General features: G+C 30.9%; 1 pseudogene; it reads left to right on the top strand.

The window, feature by feature from the left end:
* The window catches only part of LOC111376068, a 10,678-nt pseudogene extending 171 nt beyond the window's left edge, over positions 1 to 10,507 (top strand).
* The last annotated feature ends 921 nt before the right edge of the window (positions 10,508 to 11,428 follow it).

Here is an 11,428-nt window from a genome sequence, read left to right as displayed (position 1 = left end):
CCAACAATGGTTTACTTCCAGCTTATAATCAATGAATGCTTTCAATTGATATTGAGGTAGGTGTATCATGATAATGCCATTTTAGGAGATTTGTCAACCAAATAGAGGAACTTTTAAGAGTAATAAATAATTACTACACTTAGAGGAGAACAAAGAGGACTAGAAATGATAATGAAGGAAACAAATACAACAATGTAACCCTCAAATATAATTGGGCAAGCCTAAGAATAATAGATAAGAAGAGTGGCAGCGCTTTACTAGAACATGAAAAGGAGCTATTTACAAAACTATTCAAAAAAGAGAATAACTAAAACGAGAAACTACGAAAAGAATTTTCGTTGGTAATATGAAATAGAAGCGCCTATTGAATAAGTAATAATATTTGTAAATTCCACAAAATGTGTGAAAAATGTGATTTCACATTTAAAATAAATGGTTATAAACATTAATCAAACATGCACATAATTTTGAATCCCATTCGCCAACTATAATATTTATAGCCTTTTCTTACGATTATTATATCTTTCTTCAACTATGTGCCTGATTCCCTCAATTTAAAATTCAGATCCCCATTTCACTTTCTTTCTTTCTTTCTTTTTAATACGAGAATGAATTCCTATTTCAATTTTTCCTTCAATACAATAAATACCCTTTGTATATAAATTTTTTATAGAGTATATTACTTTTTTCAGTTTTATTAATGGATTTTTAATTTGTCTTCAGATAAATTCAGTACTTATATTTCGCTTTACATTATACATGCGATCAACCACTCTACATCAGAGAAAATAAATTCACGTGATGTTCGAACTCTGGTCAACTTGGGCACATCCCGCGATTTACCTCCCTGAGCTGCTGAGGGGCCGGAAGTTCAGGGACGAGGATATAATCTGGCGTAAGTTGGGACACCTCGTTAAAAAAAAAAATTAAAAAAAATTCACGTGAAAACTAATGACATGTTTGGCATGCCTATACGAATCTTTTTTTTTTTTTTTTTTTTACCATTCATTCAGTTCAATGCTTGCTTTATTAAATAATTATAGATAACGAGCCCAGTAATCCAAAGAGATCGCGCTAATTTTTGGACACATATCTTCTTCTAATGCATTCTCTGTTATCACTTGTTCTTACTTAAATCCCTGTTTGTTCCACATTATTTGTTCATTAAAATGAAAAATATGATCGTTATCCATCATATCAAGCCACCATATTTGACTTTCTATCTCTTGTATGAAATATATAACGATTATATGTTTCATTTTCATTCTTACATTAATGTTGGATGAATTATTAATATAAAATTCATTAAAGATCCAAATCCAATCAAATGATGTCAACGCACATATTGCTGCACCAGCAGTTGACAAGTACCTGTCACAATAAAATAAAATTATTTTCAAGAATAATATCAACAAACATGTGGTCGTCATCACCCAATCCTAGCTGGTTTTGCTATCATATTCCGGACAAACTAACAAAGGTACAAAACCGGTCAATGTAGTTTAATTGTTAGTAGAAAGAAGCACACAACGTGAAAATTGTTGGTTCGGGCACGTGACCAAACCATAGTACTAGCTCACGGGTTCGGAACAGATTAGTCGGTATGGAAACAAATATTGAATGAATTAGTGCATGAATTATATTCTATTAACAAAAACAAATGTGTATGTGAATACGAATAAAGTAATAACTTATCGAAATCATGGAACGTGTATATTAATGAACAAATAACGACTTATTCAAACGTAGAAGATGTAGAAATTAAAAGAAGATGAAATGAAGCGAGATATGTGAATGCAAATCTTTTTACGACGGATTTTACTTCATGCATTGGTGTTAACAGAATCAAATGAACGTCAATCTCTTAAGATACAAAGCTTTTTCCAAAAATAATGTAGCACAATATTAATTTTAAGGAGCAAATCAATGCTTGACTGTACTCCTCTCGAATGAAAGATATCGAATATGAAATTTAAAAATAATTTGAAAATTGTTTTGATAGAATTTAGAGAATGAAATAATTAGAAAGCTATTATATGGAATTGATTTTGAGAGAAGAAAATGGAATTATGATGGCCCTATTTGTAGATTTTCATGTATTTCTTCTTAATAAAATTAATTTTAACTATTAAATCGTACCATTTCATATTTAATGGTGTAAATTGCACCTTATGAAAAGATCACACCTATTCCGAAACAACATAACTCTTTGATATGCACTATTTGCAATTGAAGAGTTGTGACTAGTTATCGCACCAATTGAAAACTTTTTCAATTCACACTTATAAATATCCCAAAATTCCAACAACACCTTGTACCATATCTGGTGACAATTATCGTCTCATACTCTTTGATAATATGGGCGCCAAATCCACCAACCCGGATTCTTTAATTTTGAAAGGTACTCGACTTTGGAAGGATATGCTTATGATGTGATTGCTATATTAGTTAGAGGAGCTTCAAGTTCAATCATGTATATTTGTGGGGCATTTATTGTCCACCATGAATACAACCACAACCTAACTTGCACGGGATTCAACAACTGAAGCTATTGGTAGTCCCGAGGGGACGACATTCTCCTATACCTATAATAAATAGTTAGCAGTACTGAACAAGTGAGTCATCGGTCCGGGGAAAGAAAAGGACTGCCTTTGCTTTGAGGGAGGGGGAGGGGTGGGGGAACCTCAGTAGACCTTCAGAACAAAGGCGATTCTATTCATGCTTTAGACAATTTGGCTAATTCTATTTCGTTCTTATTTTCTTCCATCAAAAAGGTGAACCATAGGCCTGTTTAGCGCCTTTCCAAAGGTGGTTCTTAGGTTTACTTTGGACAGGCTACTAAGGACCGGGTGAAGAATAAAAAATGTCCGCTTCGATAACTTGACTCGATCTTTTCATCTAACTTGTCGCGTTAGATCTTTGATGGTAAAATGGATTGAATTTATTGAAGTGCTTTTCCTTGTATGTATCTTATTTCAATGAGAACTTGATGAGTTGATCCACCTACATGTCTTGCTTTTATTGCTATATTGGGAGAAGGCGATTCTATTCATGCTTTAGACAATTTGGCTAATTCTATTTCGTTCTTATTTTCTTCCATCAAAAAGGTGAACCATAGGCCTGTTTAGCGCCTTTCCAAAGGTGGTTCTTAGGTTTACTTTGGACAGGCTACTAAGGACCGGGTGAAGAATAAAAAATGTCCGCTTCGATAACTTGACTCGATCTTTTCATCTAACTTGTCGCGTTAGATCTTTGATGGTAAAATGGATTGAATTTATTGAAGTGCTTTTCCTTGTATGTATCTTATTTCAATGAGAACTTGATGAGTTGATCCACCTACATGTCTTGCTTTTATTGCTATATTGGGAGAAGTATTTGCATGGTCGAATGGATCTTTTTCGCAATTATAATCCAAAGTTGAGACTCTTCTTGTTCATTAAAATAGATGATCAGCTACGAGGATTTATTTTGGAGACATTATACGTTAAATAGTTAGTAATCCTATAGAACATATTGGAAGGATATAAGTTGGATTGGATAAAAATGCAAGTGATGCATGGAAATTAGGTTTATGGGTGTACAATGATTTGCGTTGATATGATGTTTCAACATAGGTTTTAAACTAGAAATGGAAATCGGGCAGACTTACATGATTTTGGAATTTACCGACTCAGCCTGTAATTTTTTGTGGCTATGCCAAGCTTGCCCAGCAAGAAAATGAGGCCCCAAGGACCTCTTTGTGATTCGAGAGAGGATTCAGAATCAATTAAGGACACTGGCGGATCCAGTTTCCAGCATGAACATGGGCTAATACAGCAAAAAAAAGAAAATGACACATAAAAAAAAAATTTACTAATTTTTTTTTAAAGTGGATTTGGGGCGAATGGACGGGCTGTAGCACTAACCCGTCCCTGATCCGCCCCTGATTAAGAATGACAAAATTCTCAAATCCATTCTTACCTTACAGGAAAGCGGTATAGAGACTCTGAGAACATGGTCTCATAGGTGAACACACATGGGGTCATGAGAGGTCAAGTGTCTCTGCAACTTTTTTTTTTATCTATAATTGTTTTTATGGGATGTAAAATGAAGTTATGAAGCTGATACATTACATTCTTAAAGGTTGAACTCCAATTTTGAGGGTCCCTATCACCCCGACCCTAGAGTTTTGTGAGGGAGGTAAATCGCGGGATGTGTCCCAATAGGCCAGGGAACAAGAGCTACATGTACACTGCGCCTACAATGAGTCCAATTTCATATCTCAGGAATCGAACCCCTACACTGCGGCTGCCAGCAAAGCGGGAGATAATCTCACTCTTATTCTTTACACTACTGAGCTATGTCCCGGGGGTCAGTTGATACATTAAATTCTTAATATTATTTCGAAGTGCTCAAGACCTATTTTTTGCTTATTAATGGCACAAAGATTAACCGTAGCAAAAGTTACAATGTTTCAAAATATGTTATTCCAAACTAATATTTCGATAATGCTAATTTTAAAACTTTGTCAACGATTGTATGCTAGCTAAATTCATAAATTGTCTATGTCATCTAGAAGCTCATTTCGAGAGCTACATTTTTGTCGTTTCAAATTATCCAAATGAATATAAAAACCAGTTAAACACGCACCAAACGTACATCTCAAAAGGAAATGTCTAACTTGTCTTTTCTTTTAAAAAAGTCAATTATTTAATTAACGTTTATTATTTTTACACGACAAAATTCTCAATAAAATTTAAACATTTTATTAAAAAAAAATTACTTGGAGTATGACATGAAAAATTTAGGATCGTTACATACTAAATCTAATTTGAATTACATTTGCGTTAAACTTGAATTTCATATACTTCTTGGATTAAATTTGAACTTTATTTCAATTTATTTACTTCCTAAATTCAATTTATTTACTCATTATCTACTTAGCATCCGTAAACAAGATGGTAAATAAAATTATATAAGTAGCAAAATTCATTTGAAATTATTAATAAAATTATCAAAATCCGTATGCTACAATTGTAGTAGGGTACGTATTGACTTATTTTCATTAATATTATTTTTTTAATATATATATATATATATATTTTTTTTTTTTTTTTTTTTTAAATTTTTTTTCTCACAAATATTTATATATATTTTTTTTTTTTTTTTTTTTTATTTAGATTTTTTTTCATTTTAAATATATATATATATATTTTTTATTTTTTTTTTATTTTTTGATCTCACAAATATAAAAAGTCTAGGTCCTTCCCTGCAGTGGTGAATCCAAGACTTCGACTCAACTAGGGCGACCGTTGATCGTTGGTCGTTGAATGTCAATAGTTAACGGCCGTATATCGATATCGTTTATTAATCTTAAATTAAATAATATTAAAAATTCTTCGATCTATATGTAAATATACTAAAACGTAAAAATCGTATATTTATATCATATTATATTTCCATATAATCCGAAATAATATAAATTACATGATACATAAAACTTTTTTGTGTTATCAATGCTTAACAAATTGTTTGCTTGACTAAAAGTAGTTGAGAGATTAGATACACCACTACAAGAACTAGATTAAAATTTAGTTGAAAAAATCATTCCATAATTAATATGAGAATTGAACGTCAATCAAAGATTAAACGTAATTAAAATTAATTTTAAAATATAATTAAAGTTTCAACTTTCAACTCTCAACACCAATTCATCACAAATTATAAATTCTCCAATTTCTCATTTTCAATTTCATGAATCACATATTCACATTTCACAATATTCAAATTAATTTTTAATATCACAATTCACAGTAAACAATTTCTCAAATAACATATAAATTAAAACTCAATACTCATAAGTCATATCTTATAAATTATTAAAGCATAAAATATTTTAAAAAAAAAACCTTTTGTAAAGTCTTAACATATATTATTTTGTTAAATTTAGAATCAAAATTCAGCAATTACCATGATAGTTAAGCTTCCAATCACCCTAACTCTAGAAGTTATAGGTTCGAATCCTTTTCTTAGGGAATTAATTTTGGTAAATATTGTAGAAATAAAAATTTTACACAATAAAATGGAGGGGAAGGAATCGAACCCAATACTTACAATATATAAAAGGAAGCTCTAACCAACGAAGCAGAAGGGAGGTTTGAAGAAAAAAGGAACTACCAATTATAGAACCTAAAATTTTTATCTATTACCAACAAAAAAAATTCTCCCTGGCGAATCCAGCTAGGGCGGCCGTCCTAGTTGGCCACCTACTAAATTCGCCACTGCTTCCCTGATCTCTACCTCTTGAAATATAATTTAATTAAATAGAAAGGTAAACAAATATATTTTAAACCCTGCCCTATTGTTATCATTAATGTCAAATACTAGAAAAGACACAATTTCTCAGGCACAAACTTGCTAACCGTTCTATAAAATTCTATGGGAAAATTTGGTGCAGTGCCCTAAAAAAAATTATGTAATTGATTAATAACTTAAAACTAACTTAAACTACTATTACTGTATTAATTACGTTCAAAACCACGACAAAATCCCAAATCAGAAGGGGAAAGCCCTGAATCGGAAAATTTTCTAGAAATCTTCGCTCCTGAATCCGACTTCGACTTCGACTTCAACTTCAATCTTCCTATAGTGAGAAAACCTCATCTACCAATTTAATGCTGCTTCTTTGTAGTTTTAACGAGAGTTTCCCATTTGAACGATTGGGTGATTTTGGGGCGAATCTTGAGTGAAAACCTTTTCTTGCGCTGTAAATACTCGAATTTGGTATGTCTTTGTTGATATTTGGTCGATTTTATCTATGGTCAAAGTAGATAAATTAATATTATGAATCAAAGTCATTCAAAAGAAAATCTAGAAGTATAGAAGGAAGTTCAAACATGAAGAATTACACTCGTGATTTTGAAGGTAATATTGAATAAACTTTGTTTTTGTGGTTTAACTTTGATTTTGAGTAGTTTTTTCATTCATTTATATTTGAAGCAGGTTTGGGCATAGATTGTGATGTTTTTGTGTATAAATGCATAAAAGATATTGTCATTAAATTTTGAATTAGCTCCAATATTAAATGACACACTCTTTCCCTTTGACTTTCTAAGATACCATCAAGATGTTTGACAAAATGTCTCAATTGCAATTTATATTTACATTTAAGGACATGATGTACTTGAATAAACATCATATGATTCATATGGCTTTTATATAAATTGTGGAAGTATCCTTATGAAGTTTATTGACTAATTCGACAAATTTGAATAACTCCCAATTTATTGACAAAATGCCCTTTGTAAAAATACCCAAGTGAGAGAATACATACTTGGACAGCTTAAGAAGATTACAAAAGAAAAAAGAAATGGTTTAGGTTTAGCCTTTGTTACCTATGTTTTTTATTTTAGCTTATCATCACTAATCATAGAAACTTCTTCATAGACTTTTTTGAGCATACGTTTGAATATGGTTGCTGAAAGCACAAAGAAATAATTGTCCACCATTAAAGATTCAAATACTTTCACAGTCCTAATTGCTTTTTCTTGGCAGTTGAGAGGTTTAGAAGTCATTAAAGCTATGAACCTCGATCCCGTACTGTTTGATATGGTACAGGACATTATCACCCCAACATTTAAGAGGAAGAGGCCCCAGTTGCTCAACATTTTAGAGGATCGGGAACTTTCACAAATGTTCTTCTTAAGATGCTTCCCTTAGTCATTAAGAGCACTTCTATCGCTATAAAAATGCTCTTATCACAAAGTTCAACGATGTCCATTGTGTTAAACCTTGGGTGGCATCGAGGTATGTGGCTGATATTGAAACTATAATTCTTCTACTATGAGAAATATGTCTACTATATGACTAATCATTGTCATGTTATTATAATGCAGTGGGTTGGTGAAGTTGGTAGGTAGTTTGGCGTGTAGTCGATGAAGGAGCTTGATGATGACGGTGTGAAGATTGTAATCGGCGAGATCTCTTCTACTGTTTAAAAAATGGGAAGGAATCTGGATTGAGGTTTGGGTGTGTCGGGTTGAACTATGGGTTATGGTGTGGTGGTGGTGTAGTGGTTGAATTTGCATAAAATGATTTATTTTAAGATTTTAATTGATGTTTTGTCACTTTTTTAATTTATGTCAATTTTTGTAGTTTTTGTCACCTTTTTGAATTTGTGTCACTTTTTAATGGTATTTGTCACTTCTTCTTCTTCTTCTTCTTCTTTTTTTTCAATCATATTTTTTGAAAATTCTCACATTTTGGTGGTGGTGAAGGAGTGGTTGAATCCGGTGTAGGTGATGACCTCTTCCAGCAATGGAGATTGAAAAAAATAAAAACTCAGCATATTCTCATGTTGTGATCTTTATTAAGTGGAAGTCAATGGATTAGTTGAGTTGTAAGATAACGGTGGCTATGAATTGATTTAAAGATACTTGACATTTTAATTGGTGTTTTGTCAGTAAACTGATTTTAAAATGTTTGACGAAGAACGGAGAAAGATAAGAAACGATGACTATCACTTTTTTTGAGTTTTATCATTTTTTGAGTGTTTGTCACTTTTTTTGAATTTCGGTCACTTTTTTAGTGACAAACATCACTTTTAATAAAAATGACATTGTATATAATACATAACTTTAAAAAGTGACATTATTTCACTTAAAAATGATAATGTTGTCATTATTTTGAACTTTTGTCACTTCTTTTGAATTTCTACATCTGTTTGATTTTTTGTTACTTTGTCTATTTTTGTCACTTCTATTTTAAAAAAAAAAAAATTCTGTCACTTTTTTTTTTTAAATTTCCGTCACTTTTTGAGCGTTCGACGTTATTTTTTTTTTCGAATTTTTGCCAATTTTTTAGTGTACGTTACTTTCTTTGAACTTTGTCACTTTTTCGAGCGTTCGTCACTTTCTTTGAATTTCTGTCTCTTTTCAAATTCTTGTCACTTCTTTTGAATTTTTGTTACATTTCTAATTTTTCGCCACCTTTTTTTTTTATTTGGATTTGTAGACTCTTTTAGTGTATGTCAATTTATTTGATTTTTTGTTACTTTTTCAAAATTTTTAGTCACTTTTTTCTCACTTTTTTTTTTTTTTAAATTTGTGTTACTTTTGTGAGTGTATGTCACTTTCTTTGAATTTTAATTACTTTTTTGAATTTTTGTCGCTTTTTCCAATTTGTATCATATATGTCACTTTTTTAGTGTTTTGTCACTTTTTCTTGTCATTTGTCATATGAATTGTCCTGGACATGATGGATATGTTAAGAATATGATTACTGGTGCTACACAAATGAATGATACTATTTTGGTGTTTGTCACTTTATTTTAAAAGTTTTTTAATTTTTTTTATTTTGTCACTTTTTGAGTGTTTGTGTCACTTTTCTTTTAATTGTCACTTTTTTTTTTAATTTTGAAAAAAGTGACATTGTGTCACTTTTTAATTTTACACGGTATTTTTTACTTCTAAAAAAACTTTTCATATGATTTTTGAAAACATCTCTAATTTTAAGGATATTTTTGTAAGTTGTTTTGGTGTGCATGGGCTATTTGTGTGCAAGATGGACTTGCCAAATATCAACCATTACGAACTTGGGTAATTCGGTACTTTTCACACCTCCAGTTGACCTTTAAAATGCGGTTTGCATTGCATGGCCCAAAACCCTAGCTGTTTCCAAACCTTTAAGTATCGAATTGTCATCAATTTTGGTGAGTTGTTAACACTTCATTAGTCCGTTCGATTTGCCATAACATCTAAATGTCCACAGTTTCACGCTTCTCATTTAACTTCACACTTAGGTACTTGAATGATACAGATTACTATGGAGAATTCGAACAAGAAGGTATTCAACAACTATTTGAAGCCATGCGATCGAATTACAAGGCATGGTGTGAAAGATTTGCTCCTCTAGCTATAGGTGGTGACATGGAAACAGAGTCGGTTCTGTGTTTGATGGGCCCTGAGACAAATGATGAAAATTAGGCCCCCTAACGACAAAATTTAAAGGTGTATTAAGGATGTTGTTTTGTTGTGGAATTTAAGGATGTTGTTGGATAATTAGTCTTTGGCCGGCACATCTTATTTTAGGCATGCTCACCTTGTTATATAATAATAAAAAAAAAAAAAAAAAAAAAAAAAAAAAAAGAGGCCAAAATTAGGCCCCTAATGGTCTTGGGCCTGAGGCAGAGGCCTCACAGGACCGGGCCTGCATGGAAACAACGACAATTCAGAAATTCAGCAAGATTTTGTTCAACATGAGACTTGACATAGCATTAACCGTTGCACAAACCATAATTCAGAGTGTTACGAGATATTTGTTGCCCCATATTACTATGCATTATTATATAATTCAAAGTATGAAAGACTTAGCTACTCAGGTAGTAGTTTTTGAGTACCTCCGCCAAAACCTTGGCGGCAAGTCTGTAGTTGAGGTGATGCAGACTAACGGTCACCGACTCCAATTGGGGTTGCCAAATGATGTGGTTCCAGTGATTCTTTGGCACATTTGCTATGGGATTGCTCCTTGATGATATTTATCTAGTTTCCTTGATATATTTATTTACTTGGAGAAGTACCTTAAATTGCAATATTTAAGGTTATTATAAAGTTTTTATATATTTCAAATGCTACCACTTAATTTATGTAATTTTATAATTGTTTCTCTCATTTTAAAAATATTTTCAAATAAGTATTAAGATATATGAAATAAGCCTATACTAAATAAACAAAATTTCTAAAAATTATTTTCTAAGGAAACTTTAGGGCCTGCCCGGGAGTTTTTTTCCGCCGATTTTGAATGGTACCGTTTATGAGGAGTTGGAATAATCGATTCTTATTAGTTTTTTTTTTTTTTTTTTTTTTTTTGGTTGGAAAAATTGATTTTTTTTTTTTTTTTTTTTTTTTTTTTTTTTTTGGACATCGGTTTGGAATAATTTAAAAAATCACCCAAAATCGATGTAGTGTAATTTTGATCGGTTCTTACAACCCACCAAGTCGACGGGTTATGGTCATTTCTCGTATTCTCTTCTTATTTTACTCTCTATAAAACATTTATTTTCAACCAACATATTGTTTTTCAAACTAACTTGTAAATAAAAATTTATTAACTAAAAAATTATTTATAAGGAAAAAAATTACATTATAATTAAAAAATACCTATAAAAAATATTATTTATAAGAAAAGAAAAATTACTTTATAATTGAAAAATACTAATAAGTAAAAAATTACCATTATGTAATAATTTTATTTAAGAAAAAGATTCACTTATAAAATATACAAAGTTACTTATGTAAAAAATTCACTTATAATTATTTAGAAGTCTAAACTTAAATTATAATTGTAAAATTTACTTATATTTAAAAAATATTACTTAAAATTTTAAGTAAATATTACACTTTTTTTAATTTTTTAAGTTAATATTTAACTTATATGTAAAAAAAATGACCTA

Source organism: Olea europaea, unplaced genomic scaffold (genome assembly GCF_002742605.1).
Source record: "Olea europaea var. sylvestris unplaced genomic scaffold, O_europaea_v1 scaffold1443, whole genome shotgun sequence".
Lineage (NCBI taxonomy): Eukaryota > Viridiplantae > Streptophyta > Magnoliopsida > Lamiales > Oleaceae > Olea > Olea europaea.
The sequence above is the reverse complement of the archived record's forward strand: the minus strand, read 5'-3'. Positions and strand labels throughout refer to the sequence as shown.